The sequence below is a fragment of the Eupeodes corollae genome, chromosome 1 (assembly GCF_945859685.1).
Source record: "Eupeodes corollae chromosome 1, idEupCoro1.1, whole genome shotgun sequence".
NCBI classification, from domain to species: Eukaryota; Metazoa; Arthropoda; class Insecta; order Diptera; family Syrphidae; genus Eupeodes; species Eupeodes corollae.
The window spans coordinates 149,018,852-149,036,465 of record NC_079147.1 but is presented as its reverse complement, the minus strand read 5'-3'; positions in this window follow the sequence as shown (position 1 = coordinate 149,036,465).

The window sequence follows — 17,614 nt, the reverse complement described above, 5'->3', positions numbered from 1 at the left end:
GTTGCCAAAACCGAGGTTTGTTGATTTTTGATTGGGCTTTTGCATCAAAATTATCCCTATCCATGCTCAAAAATGAGCTTCATTGTTGAAAAGTCTTTCAATTCTCAGGTGTTATTGTTTGATGTTTAGAGTTTAAAAAATTAATAAATTAGGTGGCGCAAGAGTCCGTTGAGAACTGCGGCTTATATCTCTCAACCTTTCCTCTGTTCGAGTTGTGTTGTCAGGAATGAAGGGTACCTACAGTTTTAAGCCGAATCCGAACGGCTAATTTGAGAAATCGTTTTTCGTGACAAGAATTACTCTTGTTAATTCCCCGCAAGAGCCAGCACCCATGAAAAAACTTTAAATGGCACAGGCAGGATATCAACCAAAGACCTCTGACAGTACAGTCCATCGTACTAACCATCACACCACGGGTATGGCGAGTAGATTGTATTGATAATGTAAAATCAAAAGCTTACTCCTGATCCATAAATCTACTGAGAGTTATAAAAACTAAAGTCTCTTAGTCACTGCAGTTAAGTCATAACTTTGACTCTTTTCAAAGTTTTTTGACTTCGAAAATAACTTTGACTTTATAAATAAAAGTTAAAATTCATCGCTTAAAGTCAATTGATTCAAAGCCAATTTGACTGCAATCTCTTTGACTCTTTAAAGTCATTTAAAACTAAACTTTAAATTCTTAGTCAGTTCCGGAAAGCTTAGCAACTAATTTGAATGCAGCCTTTAAGTTTTCAAAGTCAGTAAGTCATTTGAATACGGTCTTTTCGTTAACATTAAAAATTGGCTTAAAAAGGTTTAAAGAAATAAAGACTTTAAATCATAACTTTTAAAAATCATTTACAACTTTCAAGTTCAAAGCAAATTCAAAGCACGAGTTTGAAGTTTTATATAAAAGTCAGTTAGTATTTTAGTCAGTATTAGTTATGTGTTTTGCTTAAGCTAAGACATACCAATAGCCATCATGTTTTCATGTTAAAACTTTAGTTTTCTCTTTTTTTGTAAATGTTGCTTGCGATAAAATGACAGAAATGGCTCGAACTTAAGCAATCAAAATTTTCAATCGAAAATTTGAATTTTCAACAAAAATTTGTATCTTAAAAAATTGATCTTTTATCATAGTGTCTTTAACTCAAAGTCCTAAGAACACATATTTTTAACCTTATACAAAATTCAATTGGAAGGCAATTCTATACTTTCAATTGCGTTTTAAAGATTTCTGTTCGTAAACAAAATTTTAAGTTTTTAGCTAAACCTAACATAGCGAAGATAAAGAATTTGGCCTTGAGTCTAAAAAACTGTCGAAATTATTCTCTTCGAATTTACTATACGCTTATTAGTTCTTAGATAGCCTTTCATGAAAAAAAAAAAAAACATTTTGGAAAGATTATTCATGGACACCCTGTGAAAGCATAATGACTTCGAGGTGAGTGATTTTTGTTGAATTTTAATTTCTTGTATCTTTTATATCGTTGGATGATTTTGTTAAAATTCGCATCTTTTTTATCAATGTTCGTCATCGTTTAAAATTGTCGGTATTGTCGACGAATTTTTCATGTCCTGTTGCATGTTTTTCTTTTTTGTTTTTCTTGAAAGAATTTATTCATTGAGTGTGATGATGATGACGTGGCATATTCTGTTATTTATGATTTCTTTTCTGTTATCATATTTTTTTTTTGGCTGATAGGTTGACCGAAGAATTAATGAGAAAATTCTTCGCATCACAAGAAGAAAAGATATATTTATAACGTAAAGAACATATGTATAACAATAAATGACTGATTGTGTGTTTCCACAGAGATAGCGAACTCACAAACCTACAATGGTTCAAATCGTGAGAAAATATCGAAATATCTTTTTTTTTGTTGATTTTGTGTCAATCTTAATTTTACCATCAAAAGCATAACTATTAGAAATTCGTTTCTTATGTCAGAATACTAATTATCTTAACTATGTAAATAAGTGTTGGTGTAAGAGGCCAACAAATTGAAGCGCTGCGTTCATAAAAGCGTTCAGTTGAGTTGTTGTTGATATTATTGTTTTTTAACCACCTTTTCATACAATCTGAGCCACTGTAAAAAGGTGTTGATTCATGCGAATATAAAATATATTTACTTGTACGAAGAAAACTCATAACAACTGTTCCTGAAGAATTGGTGGGAATAATTTTGTGCGTATGAATATTGTTTGAGCAGTTCAAAAAAAGTCATCAGGAACTGCTGTTGCAAATTAAGCATTGTGGACAGAGCGCAATTGTGTGACATATAAGGACAATACTCCAAAATTGGTCATGAATTCTTTGATAAGGACAGCAAAAATAAATATGTTATATAAAACAAATATGCGTAGGTCAAGTGTTTTCAAAACACTGAGTTGCTTTTACCTCAAAGTATTTTTTTTAATTATATTGTTTTGTATTGAATTAATTTAATTAATTTAAATTAGAAGTATGTTCAAAATTATTTTTTTTTTAATTTTTATATTCCCTCGAAATATACCTACTTTGAAGGGGATAAAATATAATAATCGATTTTTAAAGAAATGTAGTGTTACACATATGCCCTATTCATTAGCTCATTATACGCAAACTTTTATGGCAGCCTGTTGTTTTTTTTCCCGAAGAATCGACTTAAACGTGCCTTGAATTCTGTTACAAACATAAAACACTTTAAGACAAGAGCTTTATAATATTTTGAATGTATTGCTGTTTCATTTTTTTGCATCAACATCAGTTGTAGTAGCACTCAAAATGACCGAGTTCAGATTTAATTCCAGGCTTTAAATGTTGTGGTCATATAGAGGCACACACTGTTGCTATTGATAATTTTTCTGAGAAGTTTTTCAGACAAGCTCTCCAATTCTGCCAAAAACAAAACAAAAACAGAGGCTGGGATGCGACCCACACTGATAACTTCCCATCCCGTCTGTTATTTTGTCTTTTTTAATAGATTTTAAGTCGAAAACAATTTTTTCCAAGTTTAGTAGGATTTCTTAGATTTTCTATTATTGGATGAATATAATTTATTTGAGAGATATCAAGAACCAAACATCAATTTTTACCAAATTTGCGTACTATTTTTTGTAGATTTTATTATTATTATGAAAAACTGGACTGTTGGATTTTTATAAGGAAAAACTACTGAATATCTAAAACAATATTTTGTTTGAGTTTGAAGACAACATTTTTAATTTTTGAAAAGCTATTTGAGTCGAAAGTACATTTTTACCAAGTTTTAGTACTGTTTTTTTTTTTTTGTTAGATTTTTATTTTTTGTAAAAAAACTTTCAATTAGATTTTTCTCAAAATTTTTGTGAATGTTTAAAACCATTTTTATTAATAGATAAAAGTAGGTTAAAGCCAATATCTCAAAGTTTTGAAAAGATATTTGAGCCGAAAATCAATTTTTAACAACTTCTACTAATTTTTTTGTTTAGGGTTTTTATTTTTTGTAAGAAAACTGACAATTCGATTTTTCTCAAATTTTTCGAATGTTGAAAACAATATTTCTTATAAGATAAAATTAAATAGAAGCCATAATCTCAAATTTTTGAAAAGATATTCGAGTCGAAAATCAATTTCTACCATCTTTAAGTAATGTTTTTTTTAGGTTTTTATTTCTTATACAAAAACTGTCAATACGATTTTTCTTAAAATTTAACCAGATATTAAAAACGTTATTTTTCGTTGCACAAAATTGTTTTAGAGATAAAATCATTTTGTGTTCGTAAAATTTGCGAGGTGACACATTTTTTTTTTTCTTGAGAGTTTCTGCATCTTTTTGCCTTATTATCTGTATTATAAAATTTATTTGAAGTCTATATTTCTACTGTTTTTTGAGCTAGAAAAAAACGTCACAAATGTATTGACGTACGGACCTTGAAAAGTCAAGAAATGTCAAAATTTTCAATTTGACAAATCGGACTCATTACAATAACTTCTTATGGGAAGTTATTAACAGATTTTTAAGAAAGTGTAATGTTGTTATAAAAGCTATTTTAATTATAATTGATTAGCTACCCACATGCCGTATTTATTAGCCCATTACGGAAATATTTATAGGTAGCTGTCAGTTGGTTTTCTTCCAAGAATCGACTTTATCTTAAGTTCTGTTACAAAAAACACTTTATTACAAGAGCTTTATAATATTTTGAATGTATTTCTGTTTCGTTTATTGGCGTTAACATCAGTAGAAATATCACTCAATATGATCAAGATCAGCTTTAATTCCAGTCTTTAAATGTTGTGGTCATTGTTTCCAATGACACTCCCTATGTAAGCTCGATTGATAAAGCCAATTTGCTTGCAGCACAGTTTGCTGTTAATTCGATGCTGCCAGTGAGTGACTCCGCCTGTACTTGAAAGCGTTAACGATTCTATGGGACGAAACTTCTTTCGCACTCGTTCAGTTACTAGAGTACTTAAAAATCTTGACATTCACAGATCCGCTGGCCCGGATAGTATCCCCGCAATTGTGCTGAAGAGGTGTTCTTCAACGCTGGCGAAACCAATGCGTAATCTTTTCCATCTGTCCTATTCTACAGGTCTCTTTCCGAGTGGATGGAAAACTGCATTTGTCCAGCCTGTCCCTAAAAAAGGGGAATCCTCCTCCCAATCCAATTTTCGTCCAATTGCACTTACATCCCTTCTTTCCAAAGTCATGGAAACGCTGATCAATTTTCAGCTTAAGAAATATATTGAAGAACGAAAGCTTCTTAATGACCGGCAATATGGCTTTCGTTGCAATAGGACCACTGGTGATCTCATGGTTTATATCACCGAAAGTGGATGAAATCTTTACATCGTTTTGGAGAAAGTAAGATTATTGCACTTGATATTTCAAAAGCATTTGATAGAGTTTGGCATCAAGCTCTCTTATCGAAAATGCGTTCATTTGGTATTGATGAATCACTTCTTCGTTGGGTTACAAATTACCTTTCGGAACGTTCAATTCTAGTAGTATTGAACGGTTTCAAATCTGATATTCATAAAATAAACGCTTATGTGCCCCAGGGCTCCGTTTTGTCTCCGACGCTCTTCCTCATTTTTATAAATGATCTTTTGTCTGAAACTTCTAACCCTCTAAATTGTTTCGCGGATGACAGTACCCTCAGCTTTTCATATTCGTTTTTAGATTCTCATCCTTTTTCTTTGGATGTGGACTACCAACGGCAGCGTATGATAAGCTCATTAAATTCAGATCTTGACAGCATTGTTCAATGGGGAATCAAAAACCGTGTAGAATTTAATGCTTCGAAAACTCAATGCTGATGTCTACTGTCGCAAAAGCGTAAACCTCCCCCAATGCCACTATCCATGAGTGGTACTTGCATCGAGGAGACTGAACAGCTATCAGTCTGAGGTATGTGCATTACAAACCACTTGTTGTGGAGTGATCACATATTTGTCATCGCCAAAAATGCTGCTAAGTGTTTAGGTTTTCTCCGACGATGCAAGAAGTTTTTTACCCCTTCTGATCTGGCTATAATTTATAAAGCCTATATTCGTCCAAAACTTGAGTACAATTCCCATATTTGGGCAGGTGCTCCTATAACCCACTTGAGTCTATTGGACAGAATTCAAAAGATAGCTCTAAAAATGATAGGTGACCATTGTCTAACTGAAACTTTTGCATATCTCCAGCACCGTCGTAAGGTTTCATGTCTCTCATTATTCTATCGCTACTTGCATAAGCAATGCTCTAATGAAATAGACAGTTGCATTCCTCCCCTCAGACAATTCAACCGTAATACTCGTTCTTTTAGAAATGCTCATCAGTTTACCCTTGAGCCCATTTCGGTCGTACTGTAAAGTTCAGAGATTCTTTTTTTAGTAGCACTACACGAATGTGGAATGCTTTACCAGACTCAATATTTCCCAATCATTACAATGTGCATGCATTCCAAACCAATGTGCATCGGTATCTCCTTTCAAATCCTATCCTCCCTTCCTAATTACTCGCACTGTGTATAATCATTATTAGGGTATTCATATCCCCTTGAGTGTGCGTACAATATAAAAAAAAATCAACCTATGGTGGTACACATTTTTCTATTGATAATTTTTGTGAGAAGTCTTTCAGAAACGCTCTTCAATTCTGCCCCAACGCAGTTTTGTGTTGCTTTGACTTTCTTTGTCTCAAAGAAATCATGTAGGAGAATCTTTCTATTTTAACCTCTTTACCAAACACTCTACCACTTCTCTATGGTACAACTTAATAACCGTTTTTCTATTCGTTCTCAAAAATAGCAGAATAAGACACTTTGAAGTGAAACATTCAATCAATCCATTACGAAAACGTGATGATGGTTACGTTTGACCTTAGAAAAATAATTCTAACATCATGATGTCGCATAAATTTATAGTTGTTGACATAAATTTCTTTCTCCAAAAAAAGAATTATTTCTCGATCGGCATAGTAATAAAGCCATATTTTTTTTTCCGAGCCTCATTTGCTGCACTTTGTTGTTTTTCGATAGTAAATCTTTTAATATCTTTATTAGCAAACATTCAAATAATCTTATGATTTCTTTAATTAGTGCTGAATTTTTCAAAGTGGCAAATGCAAGCGTTACAGAATGCAATGGACGAAGCAAACATAAATCAATGAGTTGACATCTCACTTCAGGAAATTACTACATTTGTATTTCAAAATCGCGTATTTTGTGAGTTTTCCTCATTTATTTATTACGTTCAATAATAACGCTAAGTTTACAAACAAAAAAACTTATAACTTAATAAACTACTCCATTGGTTTTCATCATTTATAGCTATCAATAAAAATGTCTGTCATTGAAAATAATTTCCTGATTAAAATCCACCGACAAATGTTTACTGACGGAAATCTGTCATTGGAATTGTGTAAAATTAAAACACAAATCAGATTCGTTTCACTTTTGAACTTAAAAGTATCAGCTGTTCGGGAAAACGAATTTTCGTTCGGAAAATTGAAATATAAATTTTTGAGAAAAATAAATGCGTAATTACACTTTTTTTCTGAAAAATATTCTTTGTGTGATTTCCGAATCGAAGGGATACACCTTCAAATATCGATTGAAACAATTTTTTGGATCGATTTCTATGATACCACTATGACCCTGAAAGCAAACAAGAGTCCATGCAGTGGCATAAAAAAGGAACAGACCCCCCGAAGAAGTTCAAAGTCACTCCGTCTGCCGGGAAGCTCATGGCCACAGTTTTTTGGGACTCAAAGGGAATCTTACTCATTTAGTACAAAAAAAAAGGTGAAACCATCAACGCCAAATCCTACGCTTCCACTTTGCATAATTTGCGGGAGGAAATTAAAAAGAAAAGACTGGGTAAAATCGCAGTGGGTTTGTTGCTTCTTCATGACAACGCTCCTGTTCACACGGCGCGAGTTTCCAAGGCTGCTGTGCGAGATTGTGGTTTTGAAGAAATTCAACATCCACCCTATAGTCCAGACCTTGCCCCTAGTAATACTTCCTGTTTCCGGATTTGAAAAAATGTCTTCGTGGAAAAAGATTTTCGGATGATGAAGAACTCAAGTCGGCAATAAATGGGTATTTTGCAGGGAAAGAGGAAGCTTATTTTTTTGAGGGTTTAAAAAAGCTTATCTCAAGATGTAAAAAACGCATTGATGTTAGGGAAGATTATATTGAAAAAAAAAAAAACAATTTAAATTGAATTCGCATTTTCCTTCATATCGATACCGAGAATATATTGAACGCCCCTCGTAGTTATAACTGGCCCTTAATAGGTTTGAAATTATATGGATGCGTTAAACATTACTCTTAAAAATATCAAATTTATGTAAGAATAGTTATTATATGAGAAAAAAAACGATTTTGAAACTACGCTATTGTCATTATAAGTTTTTATTAACTGGTTGATTGGACTTTAAGAACCATAGTTAGATCGGCTAAAATTTGTTCGAATTGGCACCCGAATTCTTATGTTATTTTGGTTAACATCAAAGTAAAATGGACACAAATCTGATAAAGATTTGAATTCGAACAATAAAGCAAAGTTGAAAATATATTTATTTAAGCCTATTAGAATAAGAAGGCAAAGCAACTCCATGTGCCTATTGGAGAAAACGTAAAGAAAACATAAAGAATCTTTTTTGGAAACCTTCAAATCTATGAATATTAGTGGAGTAATAGGGAGCCCAAATTAACCAATTGTACTGAAGGATCAGATCAGTCCTTATAAGATTCTTAAGGACATAAGAATCTTTGAGTTTCTTACCAAAGGCACTGAGATCTATTAGCTCTTTTTTAAAATGTAGTAAAAATATGATCACTAAAAGTCAACTTTCAGTCTAAAATTATGTATTAGCAGTTAGAGCTTTCCCAAGTTCAAGAGTTTAACATAATAAGGTATTCATTGTCAAGTATTTTATTTTTGCGTGAAAAAACTCAACTTGGTTCAACTTGTCACTATTAAACATTAAACGATTGGTATTGCAACATTCCCATTGTTGTTATAGTTCGCAGTGTATTGAGGAATTAATTATTCGAATATTTTCACGTTATTTGCGTATAATAATGTCATCGAAAACGAATAGCTTTTTCCTTAAAACTGGAAAATAAGAACATTTAAATGATTGGCTTAACAGAATAGACAATGGAAATGAAAGATTCTTGGCACAATTTTTTAGCGTGAATGATGACATGCCGGAAGTCAACTTTTATAATTTTATGGAGTGTGGAAGATTTAGAGATTAATAGGTTTATGTGAGATAAGTGAGGAAATTGATCAGTATTTGTAATAAGTATTAAGCTATGATTGGTTTTGAAAAGAGTCTTAATAGGCATCTTCAGTATTATCATAACATTATAGATCATACAATTAAAGCTGTAACGTCTGCCAAAAATATGACTTCATTGGGTGTTTAAGTCCAATTCTGACAGCTTTCATTTTTATAAAAACATAAAAAGCAGTTGGTAGTTCTTTCAACACAAAAATTTTCTTTCGACCATGACGCGATGCTGGTATTGCTGTCAGGTGTTTGAAGTAGAGTCGGGTTTGATTGACGAATGTTTTGGTATCACTGATGCTATCTCTTCTTGTTGGAAAAAATTCACCTGGAACGGGTTCTCCGTTAAAGCATTTTGCTTACAGTGGAATGTATGTAGGTCCTCTTAGTATGACGCGTTGAGTAGTAATACAAAGGAGTTCATCGGCTCAAGATGGCATTTTAAAACCGTTTTTAGCTATCAATGGAACCTTTCAACAACACCGTTAGCATGAGAATGGTAAGCAATTGTCGTTATATGATTGATACCATACACATTTGTTAGAGAGTAATACCAAGTGTTTCAGAAGTTGAGCCTTCAACGCTGTAGGCTCCCTGCAAGCAAAAATACCTAACGACGATAGTAATGTAAAATGTTTTACCACGTGAATATGGCAACATGGTCCGAAAAAGTCCACACGAATGTGCTCGAACCTCGAACATGGCTGAATACTGCAGGACTGTGCCCATGCTCTGCAGTTTTTGCGAATAAAAGGCCAGACAAATCTCGACACAACTAGTTCCACGTATCTGCCTGGGTGGCTTACACAGTGCAGAGAATCAACAAATAGTCTTGAGACACGCTTAGACACATCCCAAACCATTTGTTATTTTTAATTTGGTAGCGGAACTTTTATTATCTATAAAGCAGAAATCGATCTAATAATGTTTTTAAGTTCGGTATTACTTGTTTAAGACGCTACCAGTACTTCAAAGCTGACCAACTGATTCCGTTGACTCGTAACAAAGTATCCGCAACTAACTTTTCTGTTTCAACAATCCAAACATATTGTTAATAAGATTATTTTCGTTAAACATTATAATCATTACGAAAAAGCAAAAATCCAAGAAAAAATTGCTTGAATTTTTACTTTTCAACCATTTGTTCAATTTGTTGAAAGCAATGGATATCCAAGCTGCATGAAGTATCTCAATAAATCAACGAGTGATGTTGAAGAAATTTGTAACTTATTTGTTGTTTATTTTCAGTCTGTTTACTCCACAAACACTCCAACAAATGTTTGTATACCAAGAGTTTCTTCTATCGTTAACATAGGGTCTATGGTTCTGATGGTTTCTGAAGTAGAATCAGCCTTACTACGTTTAGATACCAACACAAATGCTGGCCCTAATGGGTTCCCGCAATTTTATTGCTTAAATGTGCCTCATCTTTAGCTATTCCATTGACAGCCATTTTCAACCTATCGCTCTCGAAAGGTGAATTTTTAGAATGTTGGAAACTGTCTTATATTACACCAATTTTTGAATCTGGATCTAAACAAGAAATAACAAATTATAGATCAATCAGCAAAATATCTGCTCTTCCTAAGTTATTTGAGAAATTAGTTTGTGACAAGCTCACTTTTCAATTAAAAGATTTTGTATGCGATTTCCAACACGGCTTTATGTCTGGAAGATCTACAACCACTAATCTTACATTAATGACTAACTAAATAATTAATAGTTTTGAATCTTATTGTCAAACTGATATAATTTGTACTGATTTTGCTAAAGCATTTGACCGCGTTAATCATCATATCGAGCCCTTCCCGCCATTTTATCGTAAGCGACATTTTCAATAAAAAAGAGAACTTAATTATTAAAATTTGCTAGTAATTTATAGAGACTTGAAGACTATTGTAATGTCTTAACTTAAGAATAGTTAATAATTTCCAATACTGACTATGGGTACAAGTTGTTTCAAGGACCAGCAGTAAGTTTTTGATTTGTCGTTTACGATAAAATTTATTTTGGCGCTTACGATAAATCGGCGGGAAGGGCTCGATATTCTATTACACAAACTTTTGAAACTAGGATTTCATTCTAAGTTTCTGGATTGGTTGAAATCCTATTTAACTTCGAGAGTTCAAGTCGTTAAAATTGACGAGTACCACTCTAATCAAATATTGGTTCCATCTGGTGTCCCTCAGGGTAGCCACTTAGGCCCTCTAATGTTCCTGCTTTTTGTAAACGATATTCCCAACATTTTTAAAAATTCTCAGTGTCTTCTTTTTGCGGACGACCTTAAACTATATCCTTGTATTAAATGATGACTTAAATAAATTGGCAGATTGGTGTAACATAAACTCCTTATATCTTAATATTTCAAAATGCCAGGTTATGCCTTGCTTTCGAGTATCAAATTGATAGTTCTATATTGGATCGTGTTGCACAAAAGAAAGATTTAGGTGTTATCCTTGATACTACTAGTAATCTTTCTTTTTTTCCTCATATGGACTATATCATAAATAAATCTTACCAAATGTTAGGGTTCATCAAAAGAAATAGTAAGGAATTTACAGATCCGTATATCATAAAAACTGTTTATGTTTCTCTCGTTCGATCTTTACTTGAGTACTGCAACTTAGTTTGGAACCTGTGCCTGGTTTTAATTCCAAAGATAATATTCCTTTTTATGAGCAATTTTATAGATCTAACTATGGTCGTAATGAACCGATTTCTCGTTGCATCATCATTTGTTATTTTTATTTTTGTATACATATATTATTGCAGTTATATTGAAATATGGGTATCTATAAGTCTTTTAGTTGTTCTTTGATGGATGAATGAATAAATAAATATTCACAAAAATGAAATCAAGTTAAAAATACAGTTTTTTTTTTCTTTTCAAATCTAAAGAAAACAAATGGTTAATAAAAAAATTATTAGTTTTATCAAAATCTTAATTTTAATTTATTAAAAGGTTTGGGTTGATGTCAGTATTATTATTTAACAATTAAGTTTTGTCGAGTGTATAGTTCGGTGCCAACATTTTTTTTTGTCAGCCCATTCAACCCAATTAAACCCTGGTTAGCATCTATAAGGAGTATGAGGAAAGGAAGAATGCTATTAAGAGTGTGGATTTCAATCCCACAGCGTGCATCGAAATGAAGAGCACAACCCGACCAACTACCGCCGCCGAACAAACCAAATATCCTTGGTGTACTGAGGCGTATGAGTGACAAATTGCTCAAAACAGGAGCCACAACTGCAGCCAAAAAGGTTTACGTGTGCGTATGTTCCCATGAGTTTCATAGGTGAAATCTTTTTTTTTGTTGTTTCTTCTAGTTGGTTGACAAGTTACGTCTTCTGCAATGCCATCTGGAAGTGATTTTGCTACGTCTACAGTTTTCCTCTGCAAGTGTGATGAATGGTTGAGCAATTCGACGTCACCATAGCATGTTTTGGGAATGCTTTCGAGTTTCCCAAAAAAAAGCGAGGCAACTCTTTATGAGATATCGGAGACGGAACGAGAATAGTCACCTGCCTGATGTTCTTCAAAATAACCACAACTTAAATACAACTGTTTTTGTGTCGTCTTGTTTTGGCATTTCTTGTGGCGGTGCGTCGTTGGGTTGAACATCAACGGTATATTCGAATGCCTTTTTGTGCGACATGTGGTAAGGCGAAGATGACATTATTTAACGTTTTCTGTCAGAAAAGTCATGTTCTGCGTCACTAGTCATGGGGTTTTCATTTTATTATGATTCTTAAATTTTATTTGTTTTTTTTTTGTATCCTCATTTTTCAATGGTTTCTGGTTTATGTGTTTTTGCATGAGTATTTATGTGAACAATTAAACTTGCACACAACAATTTGACAGGCTAACAACTGTCATTGCTTTCAAAGCACCCGACACGACACGAACGCCACAATTATACCAAACGGTGTGGAATTAATTGTTAACGTCCATATTGTCATGGGTTTGATAGATGTCAGGATTAAGTCAATTTATTTTGATTTAATATTATGGAGCTTCAAAATAATTGTTGAGTATTAAAATTAAAATATTTCTATGGAAATGCGGATTAAAGTGGTTACAGGTCGTTAAACTGCAATTTTATTAATTTGTCTGCCATTTCAGAGCAGGAGTAAATTATTTTAGTGATGTGATATTTTTTTCACTTAATTTTTAGGTCAATGGTCAAATATAACTAAGAAATAAAAATAAAATTAATTAATTTTAGGGGACAAATTTTGTTTCAGTCTATTTTATGCCAAAGGCATGCATATAGATAGTTTGTTCGTTGGATTTCAATTTCGTTAATTGCTTTATTTTATGTAGGTAGGTCTATTTTTGGCGTTAATTAGAATTTTATTTTATACTTTATATTAATGTTACATAGAATTTGCTTTCATTTTAATTTTCTAAATTGTTTTTCAACTTTTTTTCAACAATTTAAATATCAATTCATTCGTCATTCAGATTCTAGAGACCTTGAAACGTAGAGAAATTCCAATATTCAATTTTATATAAGGAGGTTGGATGAAACCCACAATGGCACAAGAGCGGATTCAGACTTTTAATCAACACACTTAAAGACATAAAGATGAGTTTTGAGCACCCCTTACAAATGTTCTTGTATGTTAACTAAAGGAGGCTCACAAAATTTAAAAAGAATAATGTGTACATTACATTTACAAATTACCAGGCCTAAAGTGACAACTTTAGTTACCTATTAGATTATTTTAGAAAACTGGTGTCCAGCAAGATATGGTCAAACTATTTAATTTGGACGACTATCAACATTCCAAAATATGTCAAGTTTTCAAAATATATTTTAGAGCTAAAAAACAATGGTTTCCAGGCTTTTCGGTGCAGTTAACGCAGAATGTTAAAAGTTAGGTTGAAAAGTATTTTGGAAAAACAATATGTTCTGTTCATTTTTGCAATTTTAAAAATGCAAAGAACGCTACAAAAAGATAGATCCAAAAAGCCAGAGAATGAGAAAGTTTGACAGGAAAATATGATCTTTTTTCGCCGGAAAATACCCCAAACTCAATTTTCGGGAGTCCGGTATTGCTATCGTTATCGGTCTGCTTATTTGTAGATTCGACCCGATATTCTAGGTGGTAATGGCCACTACATTGAATTGGTATTGAAATTTCTTTTGGTTCCGTTTTAATTTTGACAAATATTTTCTTTTCCTATTCTTGTAAAACTATCAAAATCAATTAAGGTTGATTGCATTTTCTTCATGGTCGGACTGATATGGGTTTTTGAGAATTTTTGACACCCATTAACTCCACACAACAGAAACATAAAAACTACAAAACCTACTAAAAAAAGTAGTGTCTGAAATACCGCAGTTAATAAATATAATATAATTGTAATGTCAAATACCGTAACGATCCTTAAAATTTTGTTGCACTTTAAATTCCACCAAAAAAGGTAATTAAAATGAAAATATACAAAAATTCGTTATTTACAGGGCGTGGTCTCCCTGAATTGCATCTCCTAAGTTTTGTAAAATATAACATTATAACAAAACCTTCCCGACATTGAAATTGTAAATAACTCCTCTAACTAAATTTTGTCTCAAAGTTAAAAACTTATTATACGTCACAAGCTTCCTGTAGTTAGTCTTAGTTTTTCTTGTTTACTTCCCATAGGAAGTTGTTGTAATGGGTCTGATTTTTTCAAATTGAAAATTTCGACATTTCTCCACGTTTTAAGGCTCCTAGGGTCGAAATAAAAGATTTTTGGGAAGATGTACGTGCGTGCGTGTGTACGTGCGTTCGAACGTCCGTACGTCTCCGTACTTTCGCGACGTTTTTTTCGCCGTCCACCATAGCTCAAGCCAGAAGTGATATCGACTTAAAATAAACTTTGTTACCCAGATAAAAATTGAGATAGATGCAGAAAGGGCTCTCAAGAAAATTGCGTGGGTGGTTTTTTTACCATAGCAGTTTAAAAAAAGGTGAAAATTTTGGTTAACACTAAATATCAACTGAAACAAAAACGCTAGACTTGAATTAAATTGTAACGTGATACCAAACAAGTAAATTTTTTTTAAAAAAGTCCAATTTACGGATTTTTTATATAAATCAAAAAAACTGAAAAAAAAATTTCACTTCGAAAATTGTACAAATACAAAATGATTTTATCTCCAAAATAGTTTTGTGCAACAAAAAAATAGCGTTTTTAACATCTGGTAGAAAAATCGAATTGAAAGTTTTTTTCATACAAAAAAAAAATTTAATAAAAAGTTACTTAAATTTGGAAAAAATTTAATTTTGACTCAAACATCTTTTCAAAACCTTAAGATATTGGCTTTAAGCTACTTATATATTTAAAAAAATATTGTTGTCAACATTCAATAAAATTTTGAAAAATCGAAATAACTGTTTTTTTACAAAAAAAAACCTAAACAAAAAAATTAATAAAAGTTGGTAAAAATTGATTTTCGACTCAAATATCTTTTCATAATTTGAGATTATGGTTTCCTACTAATTTTTACTTATAAAAAATATTGTTTTGACCATTCGAAAAAATTTTGAGAAAAATCGAATTGACAGTTTTCTTACAACAAATAAAAACCTAACAAAAAAAAATACTAAAACTTGATTAAAATTTGCTTTCGAATCAAATAGCTTTTGAAAAATTAAAAATATTGTCTTTAAACTTTTTGTATTTCACACAAAATATTGTTTTCGATATTCATTATTTTTTTTTCTTATAAAAATCCGAACAGTCTGTTTTTTCATAAAAAATAAAATCTACAAAAATAGTACACAAATTTGGTAAGAAATGACGTTTTGTTCTTGATATCTCTCAAAATAATTTCATTCATTAAATTTGTAAAAATTTAGAAAATGCTACGAAAATTGGAAACAATTGTTTTCGACTAAAAATCTGTTTAACAAAACTGGATTTTCAAACTTAACTATTTCTTTATATGAAAACTATTGTTGGTAATTAAAACATTTTTAAGCATAATTCAACTAACAACTTTTAAACCTAACACGAAAACCAAGAAAAGCAAGACAAATTGACAGACGGGATGGGAAGTTATCAGTTTTGGGTCGCATCCCAGCCTCTTTTCATTTATAAATTTGGCAGCGCCCCTTTTAATATTTGGCTTGTGCGATGTACCGCGCGATGGGTCTATTGTTCGGTAGACGTAGTTACCCAGCATAGTCTGTAATCTAAGTTACCATGGATCGGTTTCGAACCACGTTTAATCTATGTGATTATACGCATCCTCAAAAAATCATTACTGTACGCACTGAAGACTATATAACTGCTGTCCAGCAGAGTATTAAAGAAAGCCAAAGGAGTCCATCCACCATCGCACGCAACAATTGGAGATGTACAAACCAATCTCCGTTTGCGGGCTTACAAAATCCAATTGTCTAAGAATTGAAGCCAAACGACCATCAAATGCGTAGCACGTTCGGTGAAATTTCCATAAACGAGATGGCCGCCGATATTGATTTTCACATAATGAAGGTAAGTTTTAGAAAAGTGTTTACATTAATAAGCAAAGTTTTTGTATTTAAAGTGATAATTCTCAATCCATAGTTTAGAGGTTGTTACCTGCTCAAAAACGTGCTTATACAGAGGGAATTATTGTTTGAAATAGTCCTAAGAATTGCTTTAACACTCGTTGAAGGTACTGAACAATATGGACTTACTACCTACCTACATGTGGACAACATTCAAAAACTGCAAGGCCATCGGCATTGCGATCAACAATTGCTTTCGTTCAGCCTCAGGAGCACTCAAATCAAGAAGGATCGAGGTTTTAAGACTTTCAACCGGACATCACTTCTTTCATAACTTAGGCAAAAAGAAAAGCAATTAACTTAGCTGACAAGTCCCTTGTTGATTTTAAATAATTCCTGTATAACATTGCCAAGAAAATTATAACTTCAGGAACAAATAAAAGGAAAAACTCTATATCTGCATTTGTTAAAGTATTAAGCTTGATAAAAATTCAACCAAATAGTTTGTTTGAACCTGGTTCAATTAAATATAGTTCACTTCCTTGGAAACGAAACTTGTTTAGATATACGTAAAATATACCACATGCTCATAAAATAGAGCTTCAGAAAATTTTAGATGAGCTGTTAGAGAAAAAAATTATTCGAGAAAGCAACTCGCCGTATGCTTCGCCCATCAAATCAAATGGGGTGGCGCAACAGTCCGTTGTGAACCAGGGCCTAGTGACTTACAACTCTGAACCATTCCTGTGTGCGAGTACTGTTGTCAGGAATGGAAGGGACCTACAATTTAAGGCCGAATCCGAACGGCTAATTTGAGAAAGCACTTTTTCATGACAAGATTTACTCTTGAAGGATTTGTCAATTCCTCGCAAGAAGTTCGCCCATAGTTTTGGCTAAAAAGAGATCGGGTGAGCTGGGCTTATGTAAAGATTTTCGGAAGTTAAATAAAGTTACACAGAAAAATAATTATCCGATTCCTTTAATCGAAGATATGTTAGAGTAGCCCTCTAAAAAAAATTACTTTTCGTTGCTCGATTTGAAAAGTGGTTTTCAACATGTACAAATGGAAGAGGACTCTATAAAATACAATTCATTCGTGACCCCTTTAGGTCAATTTGAAAACCTAGTTGTTCCATGTGGACTCAAGAACGGACCTGATGTTTTGCAGCAGTTTATAGAGCAAACATTTAAAAACCTTATACGTTCTGGTAAACTTCGGATGTATTTCGATGACTTATTAGTCGCGATGGAAACCAAAGATGATCATTTTCAGATTTTGCATGAAGTTTTTTCAATAGCCCACCAATTTAAACTACAATTTTGCTTTGATAAATGCATGTTTATGCATGCATCAATCATATATTTAGGCTATGAGGTTTCGTTGAGTG